Genomic DNA, 22,197 nt, shown 5'->3' on the forward strand with positions numbered 1-22,197 from the left:
TCTAGTGCTTCTACTATGATTAATATTATACACACTATAGTATTTTTAACAGAGTTTTAGTAGTGATTCGAAGGATAGACCTTGCAACGGTACAACCATACACACAGTTGAGTACAGAGAGCAACACATGTGCATGTGTACAACAGAACGTACGTGTATTAATACCGTATAACAACTATATGAAAACTCTACTACACTACATGCACATTACAGCACAAGATGGCTATACACTGGCGGATGTACTCAGTCTAGCAGGTGTACAGCAAAAAGACATAATATACATTACATTCTTGATCACACAAGAAGCAATGACTGCCAGCATGGTGTACCAGTAATTTTTGGTGTGTATGTTTCTGTCAAATATTGTCCAGTTATAGTATCAGCAAAACAATTACATCATATGCTGTATCGGAAGGGACTCTCAGGACATCTGCTATCTATATCAAGTAAAAAATGTTGAAATCATTAACTGTAATTGAAATGCTAAGAACATAATATTGTGTTTGTTATCATCGGCAGATATTATATAATTCACAATGGTCACATAATTATAGGGACATGGATTAGGTGAGGCTGCTGGTATCGATGAATTATTTAAGTAACTGAAAACATATATCTACTTAAAAAAAAATGCAAGGTGATTTTAAAAGTTGTAGCTATACTATATATATATATTGTACACTGACACTATGTCACAGAACAATTGATGTTAGTATTCCTGTGAACAATATAATAATTATGGTTAATTTTTATTTACACTGTATGGTGCCAGTGGATATATCACAGTTCACATTACAGCTACGTACACATGCAGAAACAGCTGTCATGATCTGTGATCCCATACCATATTTCCAGGTATTACTCCATATTAATAACTTTTCTCCCCTTCGGGACTGTCCGGTTTGTTGACAGTACATTTACAGTGAATACATGCTATCAATTAGTACTTATTACAGCTATTGTAGATCTGTGGCTGTGCGCATGACCAATTTTTAACACCCGTGACGTCACATTAGGTATTTCCGCAGTTATGCACTAAAATCACTAGCTATAAAACCACTGATCGCATTCGGTTGTGTCAGAGTCAAGCGAAAAGCAGAGAGTTAAAGCAATAGCAACGAGATAAAATGGATCATCTATTCAGTGCGTTTATGCTCAGACGGACTCGTAGCAACAGCAAACAGAACTCGTCCTGTGGCGATATTCCCGATCTCTACGTATCAAAGAAGAGAATGCTGAAGAGAGCATCGTTTGACAGTAGATATTCACCATCCAGCCCTAGCTCGGATCGTGCTAAGAGCATGAGCAGTTCTGAACTGATAAACGTTGTGGATGCGCAACTGATGCAGATCAGAGAAAAGCTAGCAGCGTTTCGCCAGCAAGACACCCAGTTTAGAGAAAGGATGAACTCACTTAATGGTTCAGTCAGCGAACTAGCATCACAATCCAGTGTTAGCAGCTTTACCCCATCAGAATGCTCAGACTTGGGCTCGCTGGATGAAGTTAGCGAAACTGAAGAGGAAGAATTCAAACAGCAGCGAACTGCAAAACAAAGAGCATTACTCACAGATGATAGGGACCACTTCAACCGACCACCTATAAAATGTTTTCACCACATCAGACAGCTGCAGTCATCAGATCCCAATTTAATGCACAGTCACATGAAGCTATCTGAAGAGAAAGCAGTACCATACTCAGCAGACCAAGTCATCAACCTGTACCCACAATACAACAACCCAGAAGAAATCAGCACTCTGTTCTAAGCTTCAGTTCCAACATGGGCAAGTCAAGATCATCATCTTGCATGGCACACCATGCATTGATGGCTGAAGAATATAACTAGCCACCATGCACCAGTTGAACTTGGGTCATGTTAAGAACAGTTTATTCCAGCATGACTGTTTACAGCCCGGTTACACTTTACATTGATAATTTCCTTCTATGGATGTTTGATAACTGCATGTTTGTTTATTATTATTTATGGTGACTATAATTATTTTATTCTATTCTATAAATGTTGTATATTTGTGTATGTGTCTTGGCCAATAGTAGCATCAAAATCCATAATCGATTAATTTTCTGGAGTTCTTAAATCATGGGTCACTACAGCGGTTGAATGGTGCTAGCTTTGCTCAGTAGATAGCCACACTGAATAACTCTGCATGTCATACATACCAGGAGTCTTACAGGCCTTCAGCAGTTAGTCTTAATTAAATACGCAATAACAATGCTTTTGTATAACCACTGCTGTTTACGTGGTCATGCTATAATAATACTCAGTGAAGTTACATAGACTTGTGATAGTACTGCATCATGGCAGTAATGCGTCCCACCTGAACCCAACTGTAAGACAGCACATGCAGGCTTATTGCTGGTACCTGTCCTATGCAGATTGCACACCACCAGTTTCTCATCAATAGCAATTGATCATGAAGTTTTAAAAGAAGCACTGTGTGTCCCAAGAAGCTGGTTACAGTCAACATACAAACCCTCACCTTTCAAGATACAGTGATCTCTTCATGGTAATATATACTCCTGTATGAGATGCAAACTCGTTATCTGAAAACTCTGATTGCCACACACACCTGAAGGGTCTATAGATAAATCTCAGTACCAAGTTTGGTGTGAATCTGTTAAACAGTCGTTCATGCAGTTATTAATGACTATTCATGTATTAGCTAGGATAAACTACAGTACTTATTGAAACAAGTTGAAAATGGGTTTTGGATAGTCTATATACTTGTTATAGCATCAGATGAATCAAAACATAAGTTATAACGTAATGTGTACCAAGCCACACATGTTTGAAACTCTCTATTCAACAAATAAAATCCACATTACCTAATTGTAGTAAATGGTCTCAAATGTATACATTTAAAAAATGATTGCTTTACAGTGCAAGGTGTAATGCACGAATTGCGAATATAATTATTTCAAAATTATTGAGATCCCTACTATCATGAGTATAGAGAAAAATCAGGAATGTTGTATACAAACTGGTAGGGGTCATTATATTCATTACAATCAAATGGGGTCATCATCTGAAGTGCAATTTTAATTTGTTGCCAAAAGTTTGGTCATACATACATCTGGCGCTATACTTTGCTCTGATGTGGTGTTGTGGAAGTACACTAATGGGGCCATAAGAACTGCATTCCCTGACGTAAACACCATGCAACTTGTGGTACTTTTGATTACTGGACTACTACAACACCGCATCAGGACAAAGAATATTGCCAGATGTATGTATCATAAAATGCACAATACTAATTGCAATGTAGCCATTTCACATAGTGTTCTGTCCCTAATTACACAGTCCTACAGTATGTGAAGCCATAGCTCACAATCAATAATTTGTGTGGAAATTGTGAGCAATTTTCAATGCAAAGCCATTGGTTTGCTATACTACAAATTGACACCTTGTGTTGTCAGTGAAAAGAAATGGGACACAGGCAGGACAAAGGCAAGTTCCTGATGTGTCTTCGTACATACTGCTGTATGCCAAAAGACACTTGTTAGGCTGAAGTAATGTCAAACAGTTAAATAAATTGAGCTCATTATAGCCTTTAAGTTAGCTGCTATTAAGTATGCTGTGGAGGCATCAGTTAGTTAGCCAGTCAGTCAGTCAATCAGTCATAACATAGTTCCTCGCACAAAAAATATTATAATTTCATTGCAACTTATTGGAAAACACTTGAAACCAATAGCTATACTGCCAACGCACCATGAAAGTATTGTGAGGCTGGTTTCTGGCTAATACTTTTTTTGTGAGCAGGTATGATCTTTACTATATATACCGTACTACCATACTGTACAATTTCAACGATTATGGAATGATCACTGATCATATATGATGTAGCATTGTAACTGTGCTAATAGACCACTGTAATTTTGGTGTTATAGATTTTCAGCGTACAAGTTCATATTGTAATTCTGAAGTACTCTTAATAAAAATCATAAATTGAGTCACAAGGAAAATCAAATAGTTTAATGATCAGGACACTAAAAAAAAAATCCACATTATTATTCATGTTTTTCTGAAATAGCACACACCTTCTAATTTTTTGCATGGGCTCCTTTTTTCTCATAAATATGATGCTGTTGGCTTGTAGGTGCATGAAACTGAATGTTGCTGAGCACCTACGTATAGGGGAAGGTAATATAGTTAAGTACTGCATATGTAATGGTTGGAATCATTTTTTTATGCATAAAGGTAACATGAAACTGAATGCTGTTATGAAAATTGAGCACCTGGGATAAGTATACTTCAGTCATGTGTATAAATTGACAAAGGAAAAGACACGCATTTCATTTGTCACTACAGTAAATAAGAATTACTGAAAATTGTAACATTTTTCACCTGTTTGTTTGACTACATAACTCCAGTGGAACCTATCCTAAAGGACCCTCCTGTAAAGGACATTGTGCATTTACCCTCCTTATAAAGGACAGTTTCTGAGATCCCTATAGACCTCTACCAATACAATTTTACTTCTGAAAAAGGATTACTTCCTTATACTGAACAGTAAAATTTCATCAAAATCAGTTGGTCCCAAAGCAGTGTCCTTTAAATAGAGGCTCCACTGTAGTTGCAGTGAAGTATATCACTTGAGAACATAAAACATTAAAAACAAGTGGGTATTTGAGGAAATATTGAAATTTTGTATATCTACAAAATCTTCTTGTTTCCTGCTTAATCAGCTTATCCCCTAAATTTTCAGGAATACATCATCTTCCTACTTCAAAGCTTTCCTGTGAGGGATGTTTGATACATTTGTTTCATCAGGAGACAAAGGAGTCACACTTGAGAAGTACGTCTACAGGTAAATAGAGTACATGTACACAAGAAAAACTGGGACTCTGTGATCCTGTACCATGACTAGTATACTTCAAAAAAGGCTGTGTCATGCTTTATGGGTTATATCAAGAGTTCATAATAATATACTGAGGAGAGTGTCCTCTCTTGTAGAAGGGCGTATTGTGAAGTTATGATGTAATGACAAGATGTTTGTGACATACAAGCAGCTGTAAAAGTGTAGGAATGATTAACACTGTGCCATGCTTGTGGCACAAAATGCCTACACAGTTGTCTAAACCCATGAAGGCACACTTAAAGTTTCATTGGAAAGTTTGAATTAGTTCAGACATTGCTAGGCATGCATTTCAATCAATATTATGTTCAATTAAGGACATCATTAATTATGCAAAGAGAAATGGATGAACGCAGAGGTGCTACGGCATAACTTCACAACACACTCTTCTACAGGGATTTATGAGAGTATACTATCCTATGTATATGTAATATATAAACCATGGCTACGAGGTGTATTGCACTTATATATACCCCAACTCCGAAGTCAGAGGAAGTTTACTGTTGATAAATGCCGAGGCGAAGCCGAAGCGTTTATCAACAGTAAACTTCCAATGACTGAGGAGGAGGGGTGTATATAAGTGCAATACACCGAAGTGAGCCATGGTTCATATGATATATACCATGTTTCTAAATTAATCCACACTACATTACTTACTAACAACCCATATGTACACAAACCAACTTAAAGTATATACTTATACTTAATTCGCCATAGTTTGGCATGGTAGACACGCTGGAAACGTTCCTCTCACAATTCAGCTCTCTCAATGAAGAATCAAATTGATTGTGGGACTTAGTAAACATATCTCCGTATATCGCCAGGACTTGTCCGTTCATATCAACAAACGTAGGAGCAACGTTACTTGCTGCCACTCATCATCGAAGTCGCTAGGTATGGGTATAAAATGAGTCCAGTGGTTGTGTTAGGCACAATCTGTGAATTTGCGCAGTTTATAAATTGCGCTGCGCATTTTGTGAACTCATAAAATGGGCAAAAATTTATAAATTGTTGTGCAATTTGTGAACTACCATAAGAGCTGCGCATTTTGTGAACTCCCTGGATTCTGGTCCATTCAGTGTACCGCCACTACGTTCTTGGCCGATTCAAGTGCGTATCATGGCTGCTTTCAGGGAGGTATAATAAGCCCCTTAATAGCTATGTTTACTACAAGGAACATGGGTCAAGATCTGTGACTCACTAGTTTCCATTTTCTATATTGGGTATCTCTCCCTTGCGTACTCTGCAGCTGACCTGGATAAGGTGCACACTGTCTCTCTCTGCTGCCCTCTGCATACTACAGCCGCTGTGGTATTAGGTTCATCTGCTGATATCTCTCCATGTGGGTTAGCTTTCATGGGCACAGGGACTACCAAGTCCAGCCTGTCACTATACTTTTTCTAGTAGTTGTCCAGCACATACCAACACAGCGAATATGCTGCACCAGTGATGAAACGTCAATCAGCACATAAGGTTCGGTGTATTGTAACTCATGTCCAACATCATGTCTCTGATGTCCAATCCAAATGGTACATGTACTTATAGTTTCACTCTCACATTATCCCATGTGTGTAGATGTAACAAAACATACGGTTACATAATGCCACCTCTGTGTGATACAGTTATTAGTGCAAACATATAAAGTTTGGAATCAGGTATGCTGTGTGACACATATCATTATACTCCAATATATGAGTTACAAAGGTGCAGCTCCATTTGATGAACATGCAGCAAGCCCCTGAAAAGTTATATCCATTTTCATCTTGCCTGGCTGTAACCACGTGTCTTCCTAGACACCGTTCATGGTACCCCCATGAGCAACTATTGCACCTGACCTATGCATGGAGTCCACACGTGAATACACAATTCGTTTACATAACTATACCTCACCGATCAATTCTATCATCATCCAAACTAATCATTCCACAAGAATGACAATAGTCATCCAATGATTCTAAACAAACAAACATTATCTGTTAATGCGCATGACACATCATAACTCATTGGCACAACAGACAAGGAAAAGAAATTCACCAATTCACCCATAGAAATCCAACTATTACCAGGAAGATAGATACATTTTACCGCCACATGAACAAATGTGCAAATGTTTACTTAATGGTACACAGAATGTGATGATATGCCCCTACAGGAACATTTTGTAATTTTAGCCTTCTGAGATCACTTACTGACTGCTCTAGAACAAGTGATTATCCTATTAGAGTGTCTCAATCTTTTTACAAACTAACATATCAGAAAATTGATATTGGTGGGCTCCATAAATTAGGATCTGCAATACATATCAATACAGCAATATATCGATATAGCAAATAAGTATCACGATATGATACTGTACTTAGAAAATATCAATATATCGAAGTTTTCTAGTAGAATAGACAGTGATTTCTCTATAACTGTAACAGTGATCTCTCAGACTCAAATAGAAAGCCTCTCCATTACCTGTGCTATAAAGTTTGACGTTACAAGAAGCCATACAAATACCCGTGTCTAAGTGCTACTGTTATAGCTAAAATATACTTACTCAGAGCCTTCTGAAACAGTAGCTGTTACACTTTAAGTGTAAAGAACTACATCTCTAAGCAGTAAACAATCTGCTATATATATATACTAGCCATCTTGACAACTCATCAAAATGTGGAATAATCTGGACAAGCCTTTGCAGGAGCATGCATTATAATGTTTGTGGTAGCTGGATAGTGTAACAGACCATAGGTATCCAGGTAGAGATGTGCTTTGTAACAGCAGGTCTCTGTTGTTGTTTTTTCCATGCTAAAAGATCGTATTAGAGCACACAAGCTGATTGTCAGCATCTTTTCAGTATAATACATTTATAGTTTATTGACATTCTCTTACACAGTGAATGTAGAATCAGTGTCGGTTCTTTAAGGTACAGATAAAGTGAATGTTGTTACAACTATTAGCTGTTATGCTAGCTAGTACCACAGTCATAACTATAGCCATGACCACTTCATTATAGTATCATGATACAGTTTCGTATCAAACAATTTTTTGATGGTGATACGTGATACACAAAATGTACTGTATCACAGAACACTAGTTGCTATGCCTATGGGGATCATGAAGGTTTGATCTTTCTTGCCAAAAATATCAGCTAAAATCCAGCCTGACTTGCATGTCCTTCACAATTAACAGCTGGCATTATTATAGAATTGGGAACCAGACTACTTCTTCAGTACAGAATATTGCTATAATAACTACTCATCTCCACAATCACGTCCAGAGTATTATGACTAGTGGCTATTAATTTTTTGTGGTGCTTGAGAATATGATAGCATACATAATTCACTATACTTCCATACCTCTGCAAGTGTTTTCTTGTTGCCTACATGTACATTTTCAGTTGAATGCACATGCTCTGATAAGTTAACTGTTGTAACTAAATGATGGTGCCAAAGACAGTTTTGTCATTCTCATTCTGTAGCTAATTACAGACTTTGTGAAGGGCAGGCACAAACATGATGGATTCTTACCCTTTGTTTGGCAGGCAAACATAGAACATCTTCCAACTTCAGCTCTGGGTAGTTTAACAAAACAAACTTCTTTGTCATATAGTAACTCACTGCAGAATTTGAAAGGGTTGGGAAATCCGGCCTGCTTCTGTTCCAGCCATTCAAAACGTCTGTTACCTTCTGCGCCTTCTCCTCCGTTACTGTTTTGCTTTTGGAGGTGTGCTTGGGATCAAGATATTTTCCTCTACAGAACTGACTTTTCAATATCTCTCTGTCTCGCTCTCTGTGACCTCTTTCTACACTGTATCTAGAAACTCCAAGAGAAACTCACACCTCGCAGCATGCACTGCACGAGGAAATCTCGTGATCTAACACTTAGAACGACAGTAGGTCGACAACCGATACAATCGTATTGTCACAGTCGCCCGCCCTTGCCACATCAGCCGAGCCGGACAACTGTGCAATTTATAAATTGTTGCACATTTTATGAATTCACAAAATGCGCAGCGTAATTTATAAACTGCACAAATTCACAGATTGCGCCTAACAGTTGGACTCTTACTGGCTGGGGTGATTGATCGCCTAGCATGACGAAGGCTATTAGCCTGTGTCATCTGGGTGATTAATCATGCTAGCGTAGGCGTCGTTCGCCCACCTACGTCAGGCTATCAGCCTGTAATCGTGACACAGTAATGTGTCACGTGACATCCCAGGTGAGTACATATACTTACCTGGGTGAGTATATTTATACTCACCTCAGGTAGGTATATATATATACTCACCTGAGGGTTGGGGTGTATATGCCCTATATGCAACCAGTGGCGCCTTTGAAGTTTCACGTGATCATGGTATATATATATATATATATATATTATGACCTAGAGCATCACCCAATATGGGTTTGCTTCTCCAGTTTATACCAGGTCCCCAATACTATTTATATATAGATACATAGAACAGAATTTTGGTCTTGATTATGTAGTTGAGTTTGCAGCTTAGTGTCCAGCTAAACTATAAGTTTCATCACAAACTAAAACTTGCCAAGTTGCATTGGCAGACTAAAATATAATAAAATGGTTATTGGGTCAATTGATAAGAACGCATTACTCTTAACTTCTTATTCAACTATAGGGACCTACATACTTTGTGTAAGTCTTGGAATACCTATAAGTTTCTATTTCCTTTAGAGATATTGTGTACAATAATGAAACCTTTGAAATTTACAACCAGCTGTCTCTTTTCCTTAGAGAAGTGTGTACAGTTGCTTATGAAAACAGTTTTTCTACAAATCATCAACAGTAGTCTAGTAGCTCTGTTGATGTAGACATGTTTATGATATTTGGAGTCCCATACATGCTGAGTACTGTATATAGTAATCTGTGGGTAATTCTGTGTCATTTTAATACTAATTCGTTAATTGTTACTGACTAAAAACATAATGTGTGTGTTAGTTATTCACTGGCAACACCTGGACATGTGACATGCAGTTGTAACTACTGCTTGTGATTTTATTGATTAAAGTGCAATTTTACTGTGTTGAGCTGGACATGAACATGACAAACATGTTTTTTTTTTGGTTTTTTTTACCACTCCCTTGCTATCAAGTAATGAAACAAATTTTAGTCAACTATTGTCTGTTACTGAGTGTAAAAACAACTCTTAGACGAACCTGTATAATGGATGTTTTAAATGATGATCAACTTGCAAATTTCGAAGGGGGGAACTTTTACGGATAGCAGCTGATCCACAAAAATTGCAAAAATTTTCTTTCTTGAAAAATACCTGCTTTACTGTGTCAGCAATAAGGACTGCACATTAACCATCATGTGTAGGAAGACTTGTGTTATCCAATCAAGCCAAAATCAGAACAGTATGTGTACCCCTGTAACTAGAAGAAAGTGTGACACCTACAGCCTGTTTGAGGTTGTTACATAAAGTGTGAAGAAAGGAGAAAAAAGATCCATGACTGGACCTGGGTAGCCTCGAACCTGCAGCCATCTGATTAATATGTATTAGCCACTATCAAACATCATCCTCTGTGTGTCATATGATTATACCAGCTACCTGTGTTAGTGTGATGTAATCTTGGCTATAAACAAAGGCATAAAACCTGTTTGGTTCAGTGAATACTAGCTACCGAGGTACATGAACCTTCTGTTGTTCAAAGTTTTGCTGTGTACGTGTCTATAGCTACATTTATTTATGTAAATAGTAGCAACTATTCATTGTGTAAATTGAAGTTTGTGGGTTGTTTACTACTAGCAGTAATTAGTTTAATTAACCTTCAGGTCACCTTTCTAATACAAATGGTGTATCAACTCAATATGCTATACAGATTTGCCCATTATTAGTGACGAATGTGTTCAATTTCATGCGTAATTGATGAACATACCACACTAGAGTAACACCTCATCTCAATCAATGGTCACCTAGTTATGGTTGTATTAAATTGGAAATTACGTGTCTGTACAGAAACTGTAGTTTATATTTATCACTATTGTTAGCTAGTAGTAAACAAACATGTGTATACATACCAACACATGTTACGTATATATGTAGGTAGACTATAGCTACCTTCCTTGACTACTCTTAAAACAAATAATGTTGGTAACATCATATGTAATTATTAAGTTGTTCTAATTAAAGTTTGATGCAGTATATTTCTACAGTTTGCATGAGTGTGAACCACTTTATAATAATTTATTAAAGATATATAACTACCCTCCCTGGCGACACCAGTGTATTTAATACAGCATTGTCACTATATATTATACAGCATTGTCACTATATATACGAGTTATATACCGACACATTCCAGCAGCCAAAGTGCCTATAGTACTTTATAATTACTATCCATCACTTGCATGCATCATGCCATTAGCTGTGCTGCCTCCATACTGCCCCAGAATACTTTTTAGGAGTAATCACATTTATATGGAATGAGGCTCATTAATTTTCATACGTTACTCTTTTAGTTGTGTGAAAGGTACTCTGTCCACTTGCATAAGGTGGTTGTACATTGTAGACATTGCTATCCTGTAGGATAATAAAAGAACATTTCCCTTGCAATACATACAGTAGACCTTGTTCTGTCCTTCATCATCGATTAACATTTTGTAGCAAAGTATTTATCATAATTTTTTGGTGAAACCAATATACCAATGCAAGTCACTATATAGGTCTTACTCATGCCTATATTGGTATAAATTTCTTTAACTATTGTGACATGTCTTCCTTGTGTGGTGATAATTATGTGTCATCAACCTCTACCAAATATACACTGACATAGAACTATTGTGGAGCTGATATTAATGGGGCTGGTCTATAACTATTTAGCTGAATGTACATTAATATGGCTGTATAGGCTTTGTTCTGTTTTCCAATTGGCTAGCTATTTGATTGGGTTGTCATACTTAGTTGTGCAGCTACATGAAGTAGCTCAACAGCTAACTGTAGGAGCTAGGCTACATCACACCATCACACTCCACATGATCTATTTCATTGACACCTAACTGAAGTTCATTTATCTATTAATACTGTTACTTTCTACACACATGGCAACATAACATCACTTGCATGCATTTGACAAGAACATAATTTGTATTTAGGATTTTTTTCCTTGGTATTGATGTCATTCAGGTTGTATCATACTTGTCAGATATTGATAGATGTGTGATGTACTATAAATTATAAACATTATGATATGTGTTATATCCTCTTATACCAGCTAAAAATTATTTAGCAGATTGTGAATTCAGCAAGCACTTCCTTGTCATTACTGTACATAGTTTACTAACCGATTCTCATTCTTATCTTTCTTTCAATACTTTGTGTTGTATCATAGGCATACGTTTGAGTGTTGTACAGTTTACTTGCTGAAATAAGTTATGAAGAAAGTGAAATGAGCTTGAACTAGAACTACTTTGAAACAAATTTTAGTTGTTTTAATATCTGTTGTATAGTTACATTCACATAAAAAAAGGTTAACGAAAGTGAAATGAAATTCAACTACTCAGTACAATGCATATAATTGGAGATTTAAAAACCTTTTAAAAATTAAAACTGTCATGAATTTCATTATATAAAATATAATGCATGCCAAGCTAATCTTTGGTAATAGTGAAACAAAATAAAGCTGTTCAGAAGCTCTTCCTACACTGAGACTTGTGTATGTACACCATTTCATTCCTGTATACTTTGTTGTGTAATGTATGGTCAAGTGTTTATTATAGCATTTGTAACTACTGGTTCAACACACGATGGAACTGTTAAGAATTTGCTAGTACATATGCCTCTGTAGACCTGTTAGCTGTTATAACAGTTAACCTATAACAATCATTGACTCCGAGAGGAGGGAATGGGACAACATGAACCCATATACTTTTAGTATTTGAAACATTTGTTTACTTTAGATATGCATAGCTAGCTAGTTGCAGTCTGTCTATATGAGCTGCATATCAGTGAAGTAAATCACTGTTGAAATTTTAAATTCAAAAACAAGTGGGTATGTGAGGAAATTTGAAATTTAATTCAGCTGCAAAACCTGCTTGCTTCGTTCCTGCTTGATCATTTGTTTGTTTCCTTAATTTCCAGAAACATATCATCCTCCTACAAGACTTCCCTACGAGAATGGTTAGCTGGTGTATGATACAGTTGTTTCGTCAGGAGACAAAGGAGTCACACCTGAATTATATATGAGAAGCACGTGTTCAGGTAAATAGAGATGCACTATATGTGCAACACACATACAGTACATCCATGCACACACACACACACACACACACACACACACACACACACACACACACACACACACACACACACACACACACACACACACACACACACACACACACACACACACACACACACACACACACACACACACACACACACACACACACACACACACACACACACACACACACACACACACACACAAGAAAAACTTCCCACAGAGGAACCCTCTGATTCTGTGCTGGGACTAGTACACTTCATATCCCTGTAAGCATTACATCGAGGGATATACAAATGTAATTTGTCCCTAAATCAGAAGCAAAATATCTAGAAACTATGTATACCCAGTCTGTAGATTTTGTCTCAGCAAAAATATTTACATCTTACATGTAAGTTATCAACAGTAATCTATACTATGAATGTACTTATACTCATAGCTGAAGCACTAGAAATATTATCTCTGGACTGTCCTGAAGACCAGCCAGCTACACTGTATGGAAGATTTCTCGACCACCTGTGATGGGTGTTTTATACAGTGTGCAGAAATCTAAATGAACAGAGATATCTGGTATGTGTCTGTTGCTCTGTGTGTGTGTGTGTGTGTGTGTGTGTGTGTGTCTGTGTGTGTGTCTGTGTGTGTGTCTCTGTGTGTGTGTGTGTGTGTGTGTGTGTGTGTGTGTGTGTGTGTGTGTCTGTGTGTGTGTCTGTGTGTGTGTGTCTGTGTGTGTGTCTGTGTGTGTGTGTGTGTGTGTGTGTGTGTCTGTGTGTGTCTGTGTGTGTCTGTGTGTGTGTGTGTGTCTGTGTGTGTGTGTCTGTGTGTGTGTGTGTGTGTGTGTGTGTGTGTGTGTGTGTGTGTGGCACACTTTTTTGTAATGAGCTTACTCCCTACTGTGTCTGTATATTCATAACATTTTCAAGAAACTGTAAGGATGTTTATTAGTTAAGCACCAACTTGCTTGACTGATAGCATCATTATATACACGGTGTTTCAACAGAAACTGGCAATGAATTTTGTTATATCAGTGTATATACAGTAGTACTATATATGGTATAAAAATGGTGAGGGTAATATATTTGATAAAATTCATCCTGTATGAATTCTGGTTGAATAATGCTGTCTCTCCTTTACATGCATTTATACAATTCTGTGGAATAGTGGTTCAGAATCACAGTGTGTGTATAGGGCCCCGTGCACATATGATACACACATGGGACAGGTAATCTACGTACAATGTACACGTATGGAACATTCCATACATGTATGGGATGAGTCATACATTTACAAGGCAAATATATATGTGTGGTTCAAAACATTGATCCTGCATGTGGTGCTAGCTGAACCTCAATACTAATCTTTGATTTTTAATTGTGTCTGTGCACGTTCACGTTGGATCTGTAAAAGTATTATAAAAAACTAGTAAAAAGGGAGTTTCAGAGCTGGTCAGAGGGCCAACTTTGGTGTATGCAATTACAAAAAGAAGTGATATCTAAAAACCAATACAGCCAAGTGTGTGACCCCAAAAAGCCAGGGTGAAAAGACATAAAATCAAAAGTGGCAGCCAATGAAGAAATGGCTGCAATGATATTAATACCAATTAATGTAGTGCACAAGCATCACACCTACTTACCTTATCTTCTTGTGCGTTGCTTCAACTTCACTGGGCACGACACCACTATCGATGATTGTGGTGGGTTTGGTAGATGTGCCGGAGTTTTGCCTGCCGGGGGAGTTGGTAAACCTTGATACTAGTTCTGAGCCTGGCGATTAGGTGTTAGGTTGCTTATGACGTCCATTGGTTAACCTGAGCACCCCAAATGACCACTAAATAGCTTGGGTGAGTAGGCCACCTATCTTTTGCATTATAACATTATTTATAGGTATGGCTTAATGGGGAAAGGAAGGCATAAACATAAACTCCGGCACTGTCACATCCCAATCTAATTGGGATGGAGAATTTGCTCACGTATGTAGCTACGTGAGGTTCGCCTTGTCCAGAGGCCGCTCTGGAACGCAAGGCAATGAAGACCTTTAATAATATGCTGCTTGTCCCAACTGATGTGTTTGGCCTTGCTTTGAGGTAACTCGGCATGAGAAGTTGTGGAGAATCAGAGACACAATCATACACACACATCTGTCAACCTTGTCCAGAGGCAGCTCTGGAACGCAAGGTGATACTGTGACTGTGAGGCAACACCCAACCTTCAACCACTGGCTAATACCAGTACAACATCTGACTTCCTCTGTGGTACCAGCAATATCCTGTGACAAAGGGAAAAAAAGGAGATAAAAGAACACCAGGACCAAAGGCAACCAAATTATCATCTAATATGTAGATACACATCAATAATAGAGGCCACGGACTTATTGGAATGATTACCATGATTGTGTAGGCTATGCTTAACAAGTGATTAGTATACTAATGTACATGCACTATACACACAAATGGGTAGGGGAGGGGTGGGAATACTTGAGTGCTGTCTAGTGACCTTTGGCGTGTCCCTCGTGTTGACTACAGCGCATGCGTGATTATTCCAATAAGAGCCCACTAACTCTACAAGTGCTCACGTGCATGCTCCATTAACTAGGTTTAAATCAACAGATTTAAACTCTTATTCATTTTAGTGATGATTTAGAAAGTGGCTTGTTACAGGGTGACTTGTTCATAGCTGAAATTTTCACAGGGTGTGGCTGAACTATCAACATGGTCACTTGATTGTAGCTGATCTCTCTACAGGATGACTTGTACGTAGCTGACCTCACTACATGGTGTCTTGCAAATGATTGTAGTTGATCTCTCTATGAGATGACTTGTATCATAGCTGAATTCTACAAAGTAGACTTTTTGTGGTTGAACTCTCTACAGGGTGACTTGTTGTGGCTGAACTCTCTACACAGTAACTTGTTGTGTAGCTGAATTCTTTATAGGGTGACTTGTTTGTAGCTGAACTCACTACAAGGTGATATGTTTGTAGCCGAACTGTCTACATGGTGACTTATTGTAGTTGAAAACTCCATACGACTCTAGATGTTGCTGCTAAGTGCAAAGTGGCTAATTAGCATTTATGATATGCTTGATAAAAAGATAAATGTTCTAATAGAGCAGCCACATTTATTATTTTTATTTATTATAGTGCATGCAGTAGTTTATTAACTTTAAAATTTACTGACAATAAGCCTCCTGCCCACATTTAAACATCAGGATAAGAAAATCTATGCTCTCAGTTGAAGTGTCCAAAAAAATTAAAATGCCATAATTTTTGTGCCATTCTTTCAACACTCAATAACTATTGTATAGCAAATTTATTCTAGGTGAGTTTCATGGCAGTGTGTACTGTATGTAGAGCTGTGTAATGAGTAAGACATACTAAAAAACTAAGTAAAACAGCAACTCCACTTACTAGTCGTGCAATTATAGCCTCATACATCTAGTGCCATTGTTTGCTTCATATCATTTCTGGAAATGCATCATTATTTTTTAGCATGTCCCTATAGATACAGCAAACACAGATGCAGGCAATAAATTGATTATTACTATGCACTCATTAGTGTTTGACTGTTTTATTGGGTATATTACTGCTGTACAGTATAGTACAGTATTTTGATCTTATAGAGACTCACACATAAGGCAACTGTTATTGGATCAGCTCATCAGTAGTAACAAATATGTCCAATTTCATACTTAAATGAACATAACACACTGGAGTATAGTCACCTCAACTTGAAAAGAAATTCATCAAAAACATCACTTAGTTCGGGGCTTATGGATTTTGGTAAAAATATTATTGTACAGAAACTACAGTTTAATAAATAATCAACATTTTAGTAAAACTAGAATTAAACATGTAAAAATACCTACTCACAATATGCAATTTAATATACATTGTGATGTACACAAACAAACGCATACATAATATCAAGAGTATATAATGGGGAGAGAGAGTATCAAACTGCGCTATACGCTGTGAAAAATGAGCCCGTAAAGTCCTATGGCATCGTTCAAATGACTCAGTGATTTGTGTTGATTGGTGACTAATTATAAGTGCAGTGGGCGCACTTTGTACATGTGACTACTGAGTGAAAGAACGGTGTACTCGAGAAAAGTATGGCACATTACGCAGAGGAACTCGCCGTACAAAGAGAAAGACAGAAGCAGCTAACCTGGAAAGCAAACGTCGAGAAATGGTTGAGCGAGGTCGATATTTCGATATTTCATCATGGTAGAGGTTTCATCATGGTCGCCATCCCATGCCTTGCCTCAACAGTTGTACTAGTTAAAGTGACACGTCTAGATGGAATTTCAGCCATTGCAATTCCATACGGACCACCCGTTAAAACATTTGAGGTGTTAAATCTGAGCAATCAACAGCGGTGAGGTTTACGAAAAGAAACAAAAGTATGCAGGTTACTTTACGGGTTCATTTTTCACAGCGTATAGCGTAGTTTGATACTCTCCCTCCCCATTATATACTCTTGATAATATGTGACTGGATTTTGGAAAAACGATCCAAATCACACATTGGAAGTTTCAAGATAAACGGTTTTAAAGAATTCAAGCCAGCATAACTCTCCAAGAATAGCAAGCATGCATATGAAATTTACACTAAAGATACACCAATCTATTACCTTTCAGACCACTTCCAGTACTTGTAGCTGCTCATAGAGTTTCCTGCCAAATAAGATAGAAAATCTGAGCAGTTGGATGAGTGAAGTAGTATCACGAGTGCTCACAAAGGGGTGGAGGGTGGGGGTGGTGGGATGGTCAAGGGTTAGACCTCAAAATGGACAATTGGAGTCCAAAGATGAGATTACAGGGCTGTGCTGGCTCCTTAGTGACTGATATGTAGCAAAATCCACAGAAAAACATCTGGCCAACATTGTCAGGCTGTCCACCAGTAAACCACTGATTCTTGCCAAGCCAGGTCCTTCACAAGGCCAAAAACCATCATTTGAGCTCTACATACACACCCCAGAAAAGATATCTGTTGAAACCAGCCTCGAGTAGTTTGAGTGGTACTGGTGTCAAAACTACTAGTACGATAGTGTAGCTATCCACTGGAGGTGTTAGGTTGATTTTGCCTGATATACGATTTGGATCGGTTTTGTAAAATCTGGTCACATATATTGTGCGCACTAAATACATGGGGGTGTCAATTGACACTAAACCTCATTACCTAATTATATAACATACAAAACAAGGCATACCAGGGGCAGTGATCTTAAATTCATACAGCCAGATGCAACTATAGATGTTTACAAGTACAGTTTCTTTCTTGCTACAATTCGTCTATGGAGCAATCTGCCTAGACATATTATAAGCTGTAATAATATAGATACTATTAAGAACTATTTAATTGTAAAGTTTATAGTTTATTTTCACCCTATTGTAACTTACTCACGGATGTGAGTTTTACAATAATAATAATAATAATAATAATGTATATTCCATATCGCTGTGATCATATGTAGGTAGGAAGATTCGGTACATAAACTATACTTCCTTGTTTGCTATATGTCTGTTCAATGTTGAATAAAATTTTAAAATCTCTGTACTCAGCTTGTTGCTGCATTCCAATAGTCTCAGTGGCGTATCTATACCCGGGCCTACCCAGGCCTGTGCCCTGGTTAATTTGACTTGTGCCTTGGTAAATGCTTTTCACCATCAGTGTTGAATAACCACAAAACAATAATGATTGTAAAGAATACTTATGCAATGCTGATTCATGTCAAATCAAGCCTTTCTTTCCAGAGGAGAAACGGCGATCTTGCATTGGTTTTGATTGTGGTATTGCCAATGTAAGGCACTTAATAGAAAAAAGATAACATGACTACCAGCTGCAGCATCGTGACAGGGACTGAATGAATGTTTCATAGTGTGGTGAATAGTGCCCATTCAAGTTTGGTTTGGATTAAGTAATGTATAGTTTACAAAATTCAGATGTGAACATATGCGAGCAAGTTTTGAGACATGTACCCCGTATGGCTGTGTGCTGCCTTGGTAGATGATAGCTAGTTACTGACTAGTCAAAGGTATGGAGTACTTGTTTAGTCAGTGTATCTTTCATTTATTCTATTTGTAGGTTGACTACTTTAGTCCACAGTTGTCATGTGATTGTAGAAGTGCCTGGTGCTTTAAATCCAAGTTTCCTCCTAGTCGAGTAGTATGTGTCAAGAATATGATAGTAGTCAATGTTTGTGTCTAGTGATATTAGTTATTTTGCATGCAGTTAGTATAGATATAGCACATACATAGTGATGCACAACACATTTTAGATGTTATATTGAAGATGGGCATGTGTATGTGGCTGAGTGGCTTGCCCACCCAGTACCTGGGTAAAGTAAAAAGTCTATATACTCCACTGAATAGTCTATGTAAGTGTTCAATACTTTAATATAACATATTGCTGGCATAAGGCATTAGCTACCTTCCTTACTCTGTTGTTTGTTTAAAAATGGTAACATCATAGTGTAAGTGTATTTTTCAAGTTAATTTATTAACAGCCTTTTTCAGCAGCCAAAGTGTCTGATGGTTTATAATGGCTGTAGTTAGTCAGTCAATATTGTATTCATTATCTGTGTGCATCATACTATTAGCCATAAGTGAATATATTTTATTAGGCAATTGCTCCCATTAATTATTACACAAAAGAGTTTTAACCTTTTACATACTGATTTTGTAAATGGAACTCATTAGAATGGTTCTCTTTTGTTAAGTCTGTGTACAGGTACAAGAGCTTGTTATTGTGTAGACCTCATTACATTTTTATTTAATATTCCTGTATTGTGTACTAAAATATTGTTATCAATTTCATAATGAAACACTCATCCAGTAGCAACACTATAGTAGTAATGTTCCTAAAAGTCCAAATGTTCACTATATAGCTGCAAGTTAAGGTGACTTCCCTTAATCTCTAATCGAATATTACAATTTTTCCTTGTACTTGAAAATATATGTGTATTTGAAAGAGAAAATTAATGTATATCGTACGTAATTTGATTTTTTCCTGTAGTGTTAAATGTCATCGTAATGACATGTATTCTATCCTCTTATAAGCTTAAAATTTTTTTGACACATAGTACTGTAAATTCAGCAAGCTTCCTTGCTGTAGTTCACTGATTTCTTCAAACTTCTCTCATTCTAGTCTTCTTGTGATGATGTGTTAGGCATCTGTTATGCAGTCTACGTGTTAAAACAAGTTATTATGAAAGTGAAATGAGCTCAAACTATTTACCACTAGAGTCTCTTTTTACAGGTGGCATGCAAGAATAAAGTCGTCTTGAATTTTATTATATAGTTTATGTGGCAATGTTTATACAGGTATTGAAAGTGAAATGAAGTCCCCCAAAATATTCCTATATGTTTAGAGATTATAAAATGACAAAAATTTAAGTGTATTGAGTTTTGACAAAAATTTAAGTGTATTGAGTTTTGCTATGGTTCGTGGCAAAACAAATTTTTATGAAAATAAAACAAATTTTTATGAAAATGAAACAACAGTAATGGTATTCATTCAGACACTGATCCAGTGTATGATGGAACTGTTTGAAAGAATTTATCATGAACCCTATAACATGTACTTCAGCAACATTTCTCAGATGTTGATTCTGATAACATAACTTTTCTAGCAGTTGTTGTCTTAAGGCAGAATAAAAGTGTCTCATTCAAACATCCCAGTGTCTCTCTGTATTACAGTACATAATTGACATGTTATGATTGTAATGTGATATTTACCTTACCCATCACATTTAGGTACCTACTGCCTTTGTGAACTGTGTAGAATGTTACACTACACCAGTCCTATATGAAACCATCATCTACCACTTATCAGGTGTTTATGAGGTTAGTATTCCTGTCACCATCTCTACATAACATGTCAGTATATTGGAAGGTGTTATTTAGTTGATGTTCTAGATGGTATATGTGAAGTACTATAGTGTCCTTCTCAGAGGCTTCTGAATTTTCCATGGTAATAAGCCAGTAAACATGGTTGTCTTGACAAAAAGTTTACTATCATATGATCCAGGCTCCAAATGGTGGCTGGGTTTTGATGATGTAATGATTTCATGTCATTGCTTCCAACATCTCCCACTTATGGCTTAATTTGTTTATCATTATTGGCTTAATGACTGTTTTTACTGTGATATCAAACTTATCACAATGTAGTGTGTGAATGTGTATTCTTCCCTGAAATTGTACTGTATATGTGATATGAAACCTTGTGGTGTTGCATTCCCTTAAGAGTAAGTACAGGTAGTATCATGAAAAAAAAATGAAGCATGATAGTATTTCCTGAGAACAGTGAGCTATGTACATAGTACTAGTAATATAGTAAAGGAATTGATTTCAGGTATATTGTCTCAACTATTCATATTATGACTAGTTAGATTCAGGTGACTAGTGGCTTTGTTAGCTAACAGTTAATATGCAACATGATTACTATGAATATGCCATGATAATAACTTTATGTGTATGCTTCTAGGTAGTGATATATCTATCACTTGTACATGTCATTGTAGATACTTGTGTATACGTAGTCATGTAGTGGGTATACCCACATCACACCTACTACCCATGCAATGCACAGTCACTTGCTTGTACTTATATATACGAACTTCACACACTGTACGTGTGTGTGCGCATCAGAGTTTAAACTCTGTGCACATTTTGTCCAGATCAAATAGGTCTGACCGAATCGTACTGTAGGTCTGACTCAGATTGTGCATTGCAACATCATGTGTGCTGATGATAACGTCTTCCTTGATAGTGACAATTGGAAATGTAATCCTCAGAAATTAATCTTATAGCTAGCAAGTAGAAATAGAAAAGTAGAGTCTTAAATCAAGCTGTGCGACTACTGTGCATGCTGTATTATAGTAGTTCGATCGTTCGGTACTTAGACAACAAGTATTAACAGATAACCTTTTGTATCATCTATATGCAATTTTCATTATTCACTCATTGTGGAAGCATTAGCTAATACAGCATATACTATATGAGTCATCCAGTTGCTGGGAGACATGCCCACTTTTGAATGCAAGACTACTGGTGAAATATAACTGTGTTATTGTTTGGTTAATCTACACATTAACTTTTCTCTTG

The 22,197-nt window shown here is 37.0% G+C and overlaps 1 long non-coding RNA gene across 6 annotated transcripts in view; it reads left to right on the forward strand.

Annotated features, from left to right (window-relative positions):
• Positions 1-22,197, forward strand: part of LOC136267430 (uncharacterized) — a 57,268-nt gene that overhangs the window by 27,773 nt on the left and 7,298 nt on the right. For all 6 annotated transcript variants that reach the window (XR_010706675.1, XR_010706677.1, XR_010706678.1 and 3 more), the window contains exons 4-7: positions 4,722-4,823; positions 12,956-13,075; positions 13,537-13,667; positions 20,848-20,937. This is a non-coding gene — a long non-coding RNA (uncharacterized lncRNA). The remainder of the gene's footprint in view (positions 1-4,721; positions 4,824-12,955; positions 13,076-13,536; positions 13,668-20,847; positions 20,938-22,197) is intronic.

The sequence above is a fragment of the Dysidea avara genome, chromosome 9 (assembly GCF_963678975.1).
Source record: "Dysidea avara chromosome 9, odDysAvar1.4, whole genome shotgun sequence".
In the NCBI taxonomy this organism is placed as follows: Eukaryota; Metazoa; Porifera; class Demospongiae; order Dictyoceratida; family Dysideidae; genus Dysidea; species Dysidea avara.